Below are 12,826 nucleotides of genomic sequence, written 5' to 3'. Positions count from 1 at the left end.
TTTTGTATGTGTGAATGGTAGTAGGCTAACCTAAATCATTGTCTTGATGGTATTTTTGTGTGAAAACAGGACTAGTCTCTTTCACGGTTTCACTTGCTGGCCGTCAACAACATTTCTCCTTAATTTTCGCTTAACCTTTTGTCAAATTTATTGGTGTTATCACTTCGATTATTCTGATGAATAAACTTTGCATCTTTTTTCTCTCTGGGACTTGAGGATTCTTCTTCTAGGTTATGTGGTACACCTTTATTTTATTAAATTTTAATATTGACTTTTGCAGTTTCAATTTCTAACAAGAAGAAGAAGATTGGTTGAGATAAAAGAGGATCAAAATTGTTCTTTTATTTACTTTTTACATACTTTGTAGATGCAGTTGTCATGCTCCAATCACTTATTTTCTCTGATCGACCCTGCTTGATGCAAGTAGACAATAATAGTTTGTGGGAGTAGGAATAAAACAAAACAAAATTTACTCTCATGGAATACTTTACTTGGGCCGTCCGATAAATTAGTGTTTTATCTATTAATGGCTTGTTCCTCACTTCCTTGTGAGGGATCCTGATGCGTTCATCATGCTTTCGTTCACGGGCAAAGATGTAACGAGTTCAAGGTAGAGGAGTTGCTTGATGCATCGGACTCTCCTTCGTTTCAATAGCAAAAGTACACTGTCTTTTCCAATGTCTATTTCTCCTTTTTAGGGGCTTAAATTTAACTTCCATCACGTTATTAATACAACGCTAATAAGCTCTGTTGATAACAAATTTGGAAGGTGACCATCGCTGAGATTCACACCACAATTATGGCGACGGCTACGTGGAGTGTCTGGTTGAAGATTAGACCTCCGATAATGGAGGAGAGAGGAAGTAAATGTGATGAGAGCTGCTCCGGTGTTGTTTACAATTAGCTTTTTATAGCCCTCAAGTACATGGGACAAGCGTAGAGTACGTAGATAACCACGAATCCAAAATCATGCAGCATCATATGGGTCAAGCAAATTGGTCCTTGTGTCTCTAAACATGATAGGTACTATACAATAAAGCTCACCCATCCTTCCAGTCAGCATAAAAACCATTCATCGATAGATGTACAAGGCAGTCGGAAATCCCTGCATATGAAATGTGCACAAAGAATGATTTGAGTTTATAATATTGTACGAGGCAGTCGGAAATCCAGGTTCGCAATATTTTCCCCACAAAGTCAACCATTATGCGTACATCCTGGTTCCATTTCTCGTGGTTTTGGGTGAATCATTTTGCGGCATTGTTTATCTACCGAGTTGCCATTGTTTTTGTGAAGTTGGATATGGTTATGTTTCCACAAACTGAATGACAGTAGCTTATAGTAGAATTAAAGTGACTGATAGACTGAAGATGGAAGGTAGGTTTGACACAAATGGAGATTGTCAAGGTCCAGACGATATCAGATTTAGGGTAAAAAATTAATCTTCCGACTTGAAAGGAAAATTATGTCAAATTGGGTCTGAACAAGATTATACTCCGTTGAAAGCTTACCATTTTGGGTCAGGGTTGGGAGCCGCCCATATTATTTCTTTTAAAAAAATGCTATCGATAGGAATTAAAAATTGAAAAACAAAAACATGATGGAATTGCAGCATGAAGTGTTTTACCAAATACCAGTGCCAGAGACAGGAAGTAAGGTTGCTGAACCCAACACAACAGGTTTACTAAAACCATGCAATACAAATGTTTCATAACCTTTAGTTCACAAGGTATTACAATAACTCGTATTTGTACATATAAGTCCACAGCAATCAATACTTAAACCATCCGTACCTATATACCGCCCCAGTCCAGCTCACTACATCAAGGAATACTATATATACTCCAATCGACTCATAGTTCATACCAGTCTCTACTAACTTTTATATATAATAAAAGCTCCTTTTTTACCTTGTTCTATCACTGCTTCTGTGGTCACCACGTGTTTGTTCTCTTCCCATGGTTTTCTATGTCCTAGGGCTTTCTGGAAATTATCAAGGCACAAAATTGGGCTGGTAATGGGACATTGCATCACATTATATGATTCCTCCGAGCAGCAACAGCAACCGTTCCTACTATCTGCTTGCACAAATACAACATTATATGAATCATTCGTTGATTTCTTTCGCCACGAAAGCCAGACAACAAGTTACAGAAGTATTCAAACATAAAAGCAATGTCATCAGATGACATTATGCAAATTCAAACATCTGTTCCTGTATAAATAAGCAATCATAAAAGCTATGACCTTGACAGTTTCGGTCATGCTGTGCATTAACAGAAAACTGCTTACCACTATGGCGCCTTAATTGCACTAAAAATTTTTAATAGCTGTAATACATCGAAATGATAATAAGGAGGCTAAAAGAGATGCATATAAAGGATATAACAGCCGAAAGTTGGCACATATAAATAGAGTTAAGGCAATGTACCTCCTAACATGCAAATCAAAACATTCCATGATTACTTCTTCCAGCATCAATATCTACAAAAGTTAGATCTTGTAGTGGGAAAACAGGAGAATACTTCATCTAAACAACTTGAGACGAAATATTTGCCGTCAGTAGTGTTCCCCGAAATCCTCCTTCAACATTTTCAACATTCATTTTCTGGTCAGAAAGCTCATCTGTGCGCCACAAAAGGATCAGCAAATAATGTCAATTCATTAATGAAATACTTAGGTGATGAAGCTTAGAATGGAAGTAAATATGTGTGCTTGTGCACGTATATATATAAACTACTCATGTTACTTATTATATATGTAGAAGAAATATATGATATGTAAAATAAGTAAAATCTTAGAAAGAGAAGATATAGTAGAAATAACTGAAATAATAACTCGATGCATAGTTTTTTTTAGAATTATTAATGAAAAAGAGTGAGTCAATAATAAATAATTAAAAATTTGTTTTGAAAAATCAAATTACTAGCATAATTATAAATATCTATTACTTGTTTTATGATTTTATTTTATGTATTTCCCCTTATTGAGCTGGTGTCACATAACTTGTGACTTCAAACTCAGCCAGGGAATTAATAAAAGTTTAGGTAATAACTATACTCCATACAAATGGCATGTGAAGTTGTAATTACTAGTATACCCATAACCAATAAAATGTTGACATAGAATACGGTCACAATCACATACAATGTTTAATGTCAAATCAATGTAACCTACCACTAGTGTGTGTATTTTGATAGGGGTGGGGGCTGGAATCCAACTACTGTATACGAGAATATATAGCAAGAGATATAAATTGGGAAATTAAAACGCCAAGGCCACAATGATGCCCATCCACATAATTTTCCTTTTTGGAAAACAATATTCCAGAATCAAAATACTTTTCAGTTGATAGATTTAATGCAGCTGAAGCTCATATCTATTTCTAGCAATATTTTGTATGTTCACTCTTCATAATTAAATATCAAACAGCGGCATCACCCACATGCCTACTAGACTTATTTTTCCATCCTCTGGGTACCTGTGAGAGAGTTTCTATAAAGCTTTTGCTTTTTAACCTTCTCAGAATGAGAAAATTTAACATATTTAGGTTTCCTCTTATATTTTTCCTTGTTCTTTGCTAATATCATTGAAATTAAAAAAAATCTATAAAAAGAACTCTCATGTAACTAAGTCAGGTTCCTATGCACAATGTATTCATGCTGGTTGAAGTTTTGGAGCACTAAACTATAGTAGAAATCAACATGATGTATGAAGAATTTGTCAAATCCCTGATTGCAGAAAGGATTAAGCTGAAGACATTAAACAGAAAACAGTTTTGCTAGTTTCTTTTAAATCACATCCAATTAAGAGGCAAAAAAAAAAGAGAGAGAGAGAGAGAGAAGTTACCGGCGATATCTCGATCTTCATGGATTCAGAATCTTTCACCCAAAGCCTATCCCCAGGAAATATATTCATGTCAGCAAGAGTAGCCGTTTCCTGATCAATTATCCGGGATCCTTTGTGAAGTATTTGATTTTCCTTGACAACCTATATATAGTGATTGTCAATGAGGCTGCTATTGAAATAAAACCTATTTTCCTATAACTGGCAAGAAATGCTCATTACAAATGCATCTAAAAGAAATATGACGAAAATAACAATATCACAATTTCAGGTAGACAATCAAGCAAACCTTGTTAAAACAATAATATTAAGAAATTCTCTACAGCCACAGTTTCAAGCAAAGGTTGACATTTGGTCCCAAAAAAACAAAGATTGCTATTAAACCCAAATTAATGGCAGGGTCAAGCCAAATCTTATTCAACGAAGTCCAGCAAAAACTTCATTTTCCACATATTGAATAAAATGTTTCCAAATAAGTGATTTTAAATTCTGCGAAGCTAATTGGCAACAATCGAGTAATTCAGGAAATTAATGTTGCCTTGCAAGATAACCGTCTAATTTTATAAGTAAATAACATATCATAATAAGACTAGCAAGATTGAGAAGGTCAATGCAACAAATAAATGGTTTGTATAAATTAATAATGAAGATTTTATTTGACTCAACAACATACTTCACCAAAAGTATCGTATTAAGCAAGGAAATTGTAGGAAAAAATGGTTCATAGGCAGAGACAAGATTGTCATTAGCCCCAATAAAAGTTGTCTGAAACGTTAGAACATGAAATTCTAGACAAAGGGGATACATGTTCATAGTTCTGCAATATAAAGATATCTAATTAGTTAGGAAAAAGGAACATACCAAACAAGCACAAGTATTAGAAAAATATCATTGTTAAATTTCACAAACTTAACATTGCGTACCCCAAGTGATTCCCATATCATCATTTTCAACTGGTATATTGATGTAGCTGCAGAAACTTTTAAATTACTAAATTTCCACTGTTTGTCTTCCGAGAACGCTTGGAGGTTCGCCGATCAGGCTCAGAGGACTCAGATGATTGTAATATGACTTTGGAGCTTCTTTTCCACGTATGAGATAAACATAAATTTCTTCATCAGCATAGTTAAGCTTTTGCATCAACTCACAGCTTTCTCTTTCTCCAATGCACTCCTCACATACCTGGAAAATATCAAGGAATTCAAACTCTGAAATAGAGTACCGGCAGCTGAAATACAACCATGCATAGAACAACTTTTAACATAAATCATTCCCCAGATTTGACGCAAATAAATATGAAAAATCTTTAACCATTATTAAATAATTAAAATAATCTTTAAGCATTATGTGCAATCCTTTCTATGAAATTGTCTCATCGACAACCAGGATCAGCATGTCATAACTTGCCCGTCTCCATGAGCATCTGACACAGCACCCAAAATGTTTATAATCCATCAATACAATCATACAAAATCATTTCTGAAAACACTATTTACATTCATTTAAATGAGGTTGGCAAGTCCTCCCAAGTCTCAACAGCCTTGGCAGATATTACAATTCCACTCTAGCCAGTATTACACTATTCAAGTTTTCATAACATCCAAGATCCCTAAGAAATTCAAAACATGTGAATCATCCTTGCCCTTAAAATTATGAGGAAATTTTTATAACAGGAAAGATGAAAAAGCAATATTTCCTACATCCACCACCTATAATCACATTCTCAGTTGTCTCTGCTTGAATGCATAAAAACTCACTTGTTTATTCAAAAAGAAATAATTAATATATATATATATATAGCATTCTCTCTTTCAATTGTTTTTCCAGTTTTTCAAATTCAAGTCTTTCTTCCAAGCAAGAAAGAGCACATCCTGCATGCCTCAGGATGTGAACATCATATTTACAGAAAGTTAGCAACACCAACAACAACCACTTATAACCACCTACACAAGAAAAGTTTTTCTGTCAAATATAGTCTTAGCTAAATATCATCAATTTTAACTCCAATGTTCATAAATTCTAAAACAAAATGAGCTACATGGATCAGAAAACAGGAAGAATTTCAATATTACCTCAGGGCAGGTCCTAACCACTGGTTGTCTAGACTCGATCTCATTATTTACTTCATTTGAAAGATCAAGCTGCTGCTCACATATTGACATGTCCTCACAGCATCCAGCCAAATCATTAGAGCTACTGAGCTCAACCATAGCAGATATGCCATTCTCCTCGGTACCACCCCATTCTTCACAAAAGCATTTCCAGTCATGCTCAGTGATAATGGTCAACCTATCTGTCTAAAATCCAAAGATGAGAGACTTTAAAATTTGAACTAATATTTTAGATGAAGAAGCAAATTGGATATTGCAAAATATATATAAAGAATAATAAATTGCACTAGCCACTAGTAGTTATCACTATCTTCAGATTCAACAAATGAATGTGTGTAAAACACTAGCATACTTACAGAAGAACCCTTCTGGAAAAAGGAACCACGTTTGTAAACCACTTTAGGTGGCCTCTCCAGAAGGCGTACATGCTGGTGACAACAAACGAGGAAGAAGGATATTACAACCATTATCCTCATGACATACAAAATAAAACAAATGAAAAGATCACACTAAAAGCAATATAAGCCTCAGTAATCTACAGATACAAATTTAACTTCAGGCAGCAAATTTCTGACCATTAAGGGCTAAAAGAAAATTTTAACTATTAAGAGGTTGTTGGACCATTCATAAGTTCATTATTTCAGAAATTTTCTTAACTAACTACTGCAGAAAAAAATCATTATCAAATAATAGAAAGCAACAGAATGCACATCAAGAAAGGTTGGTTACTTCCCCACCAAACCAAACCAACAAGGTCTAATCCCAATATATTTTGGGTTGGCTAAAAATTAAGCATGGGGCAAGAGGAGGATCAAACCATAACAGTAAATAAGCACCAATCCTAATTCCTAGGCAGGAAAAGAAAAATCATCTCGACTGGTACCAGACGTTAAAAAAGTTGCAAGTGACCTTTTCGCATTTAAGAAGATTAATGACACCATCAAGAATTTCAGGTTCCATAGATGAATTATGTTGCTGCTTGTACTGATGTAGCTCCTCCATTTTGAAAGCCAAGAAGATGGCAGCAAGTAGTACTTGCAGTTTGAAGACAGCAGGATACTCTTGCCTGTGGCTAGTTTTTCATGGTTTTGACGCTGTTTAAGCTTCATTTCTCTGCAACATGAACAGAAGTCGATAAACCATGCACTACAAGCATATAAGCAGTTAGCAAAAACTACAAATGAGAACTCAGTTTAGATAACCTTCTAGAATCCTCCAAGCATGCAACTTCTGAGAGTGCCTTGCTGCACTCAGGACACACTTCAGAGTTGGAAGGAAAAGTTGGACAACCTGAAGGATCATCAGGTTTTATTGTAACTGCATCTTCATAAAGAAGAGCCATAGCTTCTTGGGAACCAACAATCGCTTAGCACCAGCAGCTTGCTCTGGCATCAGGTGCCCATGAGGACACCTAATAGACAATGTTGGTCCAGCATCAGCTTCACTTGGTGCATCAAGGTTTTTCTTTTCACCCATTGTTGCAACCTGCAAGTAGAAAATGTTCGGCATCACTAAAAATGAAATTAAAAAGTTAAAAGGTAGAGTTTTTTCCCCTAAAACCGTCAGATGAAGAATAAGAAGAAAAGGACCTTTGCCCGTAATAATCCAATGCAGCCAGGCAAGGTAATCAAAGCAGCAAGACTATTTAAAGCAGAAATAAAATAGAAATAGCTGCAGTCATACCATGCCTTGGAAACATAGTAGGCTCCATCTTCACACTTGCCCAAAAGTACAACATCTGCAATCTCTTTCATCAGTTTTCTTCGATCCCTATAGCTTTCAGCACATACAATCGTACGTGCCACATCAATAAGGCAGTCCACACAGTAGTCATCTTTGGCAAATGTTGGGCCCCCATTGTACTGCTTTGCACAACCATCATCAAAATGAATCAGAGGTGATTGAAATCACACTGGAGAGGCAATCAAGAGATCCAAATGGAAAAGAATTCACATATGTACAAAAACACTTGCATAACAACTATTAGTTAGATGATTTGACAAAAGACAATAAGGTAAATTTGCTGCAACAAGGAAAGAGAGTTTAATAACAATCACTATAGCTATGGGGGGGGGCAGTAGAAAAGCATGCAAAGCTTGCATCAACTACCTATATTCTTCTAGGAAATTGCATATCGTGGAAAGCATCAATTGCAGGATGGAAGTGAATATCATAAGACGGAATATAAGCTAATTGGCAAGCTAACTAAAAAAGAAGGTAATGAAATAAGAACTTCAAATAAACTACACATCCATTTTATTAGAAACTTAACCAAACAACAAAGATAAAAACAAAAGTAGACAAGTCACAAGAGAAGTATCAAAGTGTAATCAACAATGAATCAACAGTTGGAGCAAAAGAGTTAAGATGATTACAATGATGCTACCTTAGAGAACAATTTCATCCAGGCTTCAGCTGACAACCGCTTCACAGTGCCAGCTTTGGAAATCGGTAATTTTAAATGAGAACATTGGATAGATGAATTATCTAAGACGCTGCAAGACATCAAACCATCAGCAATAAAGTGGAAATGGAAAAAAAAAGTGAACCTTGCAACAGTTTTCATGGATAATTACAAATATCCACAAAGAGGACTAAATTCAGAAATAAAATTACAAGTTTAAGCAAGATCATGGTACACATTTTTCCACGACCTAGATGAAAATTATTAACATCCACATGTGCATGAGCAAATTATAAGGCCAGATTCCAATAAAATGTGGCACTGTACTTACGGTGGAGAAATATTATCAGCCCATTGACGAAGCCAATCAGTACAAATCCAATAGAATGGTTCTTCAACAGAACGAACGGGAGCTTCAGATAGTACTGATCTCACTTCCTGTCTCCTTTCGGCTATGTGCTCTAGTTCTCTTTTCTTTTTCAATTTGAATTGTTCACAAGCATCAACATATGATGAATTCAAGTTTGTTATCTCCTGACAAAGATGAGATGGAAGTGAAATCCCATCATGTAAGAAAACTGCATCCCCTTCTATTTCCATGGTGCTGGCACCATTCTTCTTAACACCACTAAGATTGTACATTAGCATGTAGGCATCAGTAGATGAAAACATCTCTACATGACTCCCACCACTAGATTCTTCATGTTGCAGCTTAATGGGATCCAAATGATTTCCATTTGCAGTGCCATCGACTCGTATACAAGACAAATGAAGTGGATCGGTTCGATTAGATTTAGTATTGGAAGTTGAAGAACCTTCTCCAATGGATGATGACCCAAGTTTGAGACATGCTCATCATCAAACTCCCACCACTGCCCTGTATTCTCATCCTTAATATGAGCTATGTAGTGGCCACTGTTTGTGGCAGTTCCTTTGTGAATTAGAACCGCCGACAAGTCGTATATTAACTCCACTTGAGAAGGCTTCGATAACCTCCCTCGCATATCTAGCTTCCCAGGAAAGGAGAACACAGAAGTAATCTTCTTCTTTGACGTAGTCTACTGACACATTGAAGGACACGAAATATTAATAATGTTATGACTGTCTGACAAAGCATGCTACTGACAGGAGCTTCTACTACAGACCACACAAAATGGAATTGGCTGTGCATCGAGTAAAAGGATACAATAAAAAGGAAAGGATCAGCCAAACTGATACCAAATACACCATCGATTACCTTTTGAAGGAAATCATAGCGCTTAAGCTGGAAATTAAGCACATCGGGCAGTGAGCGCAGCTTGATACTGCGAGAAGCATCAACTCTTGAGTTGCATGACTCACAAAAATATTGATTATCGCCATGCAGCTCTTCCACACTCAGGTAATCAGTTAAACTCTCGTCTAGAGTTTTCAGGCCCTTGACGTTCAACTCAAGCTCATAAAAATCTTCCATCTTTGAAGATGCTTCAGAATCTTTGCCACATTTTGAGCACCTATGAAAGCAGGATAATACATAAAACACATTTGTCTACTCTACTTTAGTTACATCTATGAGTAATCACAAGCTTATAGTATCAAATACCATAAGCAGGAAGACCGTTATATATATATATAAATATCCAAAGGTGTACGAATATAAATGGGTGACAGGTAAAATGCATACCTTAATACAAATTACTAACACTGAAAAAAACCAAGATATTAACAAATAATCTCACCACAGAAAGTGGATGCAACTAAATTAATGAAATGTTTATAAGGTATATGCTATAATACAGGAGGTCTGTGAATAGTAGATGATCAATAAAGGCTGTTGATTCATGCACCTCATATAAATTAATCCTAACCCAAGCATAACAAAGACTTAGACTAAAGCGAGTTCATATTGAAGGAATTGTTTGAAATAAGGCAACTGAATAAGTGCATTCACAGTAACTTAAATAAACCTTAAACATGTACGTTTTAGAACAAGGATTCCCAAATAACATAAATTCAGTTTGATCTAAAACTCACATGAAGGAATAATCTACTAAGTAGACAGAAGTAAACAAGCAAAAGTTTTAAACGGCATAAAATCTCTCTTAAAAACATCATACAAGTAGTGCAAACTATTTTTTCCATCGATATTGAAGTGTGAGTTTCTTCCCATTTTAGGTTAGTTAATCCTTTTCTCGCTCATATACGAGGATCTAATAAGCCTCCAAAACATATCAAACCAAGTAAAAGGAAGAAAAGTATAAATAATGCCAGGGGGAAATAGAAAATAATAATCGGCAAACTAGCAATGATGAAATCAATCTTACGTTGTAACATGTGATACACTTCCTCGAAAGAGATCTTGAACAATTGTCCTAGCCTTGGGAATTTTAGAATCACTTAGACATCGTTCAAGCAAAGAAAAAAGTAAGGTCAGGAATTCATGGCTGTCTTGTTGAACTCCATTATCTAACTCAAGTGTTTTTATAAATGGCGCAGAGTCAATGAAAGCCATTTTACTAGCATGCAGTTGCGCAAAAGTCGTGCAAGTTGATCTAAGACGGGATGTTTATTCAAAACATCAGGTTCAACAGAGAAAACACCTTGTCGAAATGATTTGTTCATGTACAGGCACTGTAGAATGCTGTTAGCATAGCATGTTGCACCCAGATTTGTAAGACCAGCAGGTGAATGAGTAGAAGCACGGAGATCTTTACATGGATCTGGACCAAGGGCCTGGACGATATCCGAATTTTTCTGCCATAAGCCAGATTTCCGACTTCCATTTGGAGGTGGAGTCAACCCACAAAAGCAATTAGGGTTGTCCTTAGTATTCACACGACATCCCTGACAAACCGGTTTTGTGATCATGTACAGCTGATTTACATCATCATCGGTTATTTCACCTGTCAGATGAATTTTCCTGCACAAGGAAAACACAATACATAACGAACACTAATGTAAAGATTAACAACTCTCCGGTGCCCCGTGGAAAAAACATAAGTAAATAATTCTGTCTTAAATAGAAAACATATAGTACCTTAATATTTCAGTAGTTGTATCATCATTCTCCACCTGCCTGTTTCTTTTTTTTTACTTCGGGTTGTTGGTCGGCTCATTTATCATTGACCGACCCTGTAGTGGGCACAACAAAGAGAAATTTGTCATATAATGCTGTTACGGAATAAAGCAAATTTGCAAGTTTAATTGAGAGGTTCAGACTTAGAGCATAAGCATTAAATTCACAAGTAATGAAATAAAAAAACGAAATAAGATGATAGAAACAAAAATTCCAAGAGACAATATTTGGACAGCAGCCAGCAGAACATTTGTTAGTAAAATAAGGAACAGTCTCGCGGCTGACATTTCATCATCCACCGCCGCTAGAGACCTCAATAGCGGGGTGAACAAATTTCACGTCAATAGAAGCGGATCACGGTAAAAAAATGGCAGTGTAACGGAAAATAGCGGCAATAACGTCTCCATTTCCGCTTAACCTAAACCTTTCCAAAAAAAAACTTCTTCCGAACAAGTAAACAGAGAGAGAACATGATCAACAAGCAGTAGAATTAAAAAGAGGAAAATCTAATATAGACCAGATAACACAAGCAGAGCCAGAACTAAAACCCCGTGACTCGGGAATAAATCTTAAATTTAAGTTTAGGGTTTCGAAAATTACCTTGTTTAAATTTCTAGGTTTTGGTACGGTCTACCGGAAAATTGAATGCAATAGAGGGATTGTGTCAGCGAATAAAAAGAGAGGGAGTGGAATATAATAGGGGGAAGAGAACGACGAGGATGGGACAGCGCGGTGCAGGCTTCTTTGGCGGGGATGTGAAGAGAGCGGGTCGGGAATTTTTCAAGGAAATTTTAGGGAGGAAAAAAAAAACTTTTCGATATATATGGATAAACTAAACGAGTAGTCACTAAATTATTTCCTTTTTTTAATATGATCAATATTTTCTTTTTGGACAATTACTAAACACAATCTAAAGTTTTTTATATATATATGGAAACTAAGCGAGTAGTCACTAAAAATAAACTTGCTCGTAGGTATATAATCTAGATTTAAGAATGGAAGGAAACAGCTTTTAACAACCCTTTTACTCAATCTAAATACAAGTTTTTCAAAAAAAAATATTAGAGTATTATTAAAGTTTTATCCAATTACGTACCATTTTAAAAAAATATTATATAAATATATGAATTTATTAAACAAACATAATGAGAAAAATAATCAATACTTTTATAAATTATTATCAATCACGTGTTCGGTCTTTTTATGCTCACAACATTTTGGACTTAATTAGTTGAAAGAAAATTTAAGGCCCGTTCAATATTTATTTAGAAAAAAAAATTAAAATTACTTTGAAAATCATAAACAATAATAAATAAATGTTTTTTTAAGTAGGGTTAAAACTCAATTATACTTTTCTGTTGTTGTGACCCTCAATGACAATGTTAAAGGTTAGTGTCGACGATGTTTGTA

General features: G+C 35.4%; 1 pseudogene; it reads right to left on the bottom strand.

Annotated features, from left to right (window-relative positions):
• Positions 1-1,598: 1,598 nt before the first annotated feature.
• On the bottom strand, positions 1,599-12,218 carry LOC120117705 (annotated as a pseudogene).
• Positions 12,219-12,826: the final 608 nt, after the last annotated feature.

Source organism: Hibiscus syriacus, unplaced genomic scaffold (assembly GCF_006381635.1).
Source record: "Hibiscus syriacus cultivar Baekdansim isolate YM2019G1 unplaced genomic scaffold, ASM638163v2 tig00110321_pilon, whole genome shotgun sequence".
Lineage (NCBI taxonomy): Eukaryota > Viridiplantae > Streptophyta > Magnoliopsida > Malvales > Malvaceae > Hibiscus > Hibiscus syriacus.
The sequence above is the reverse complement of the archived record's forward strand: the minus strand, read 5'-3'. Positions and strand labels throughout refer to the sequence as shown.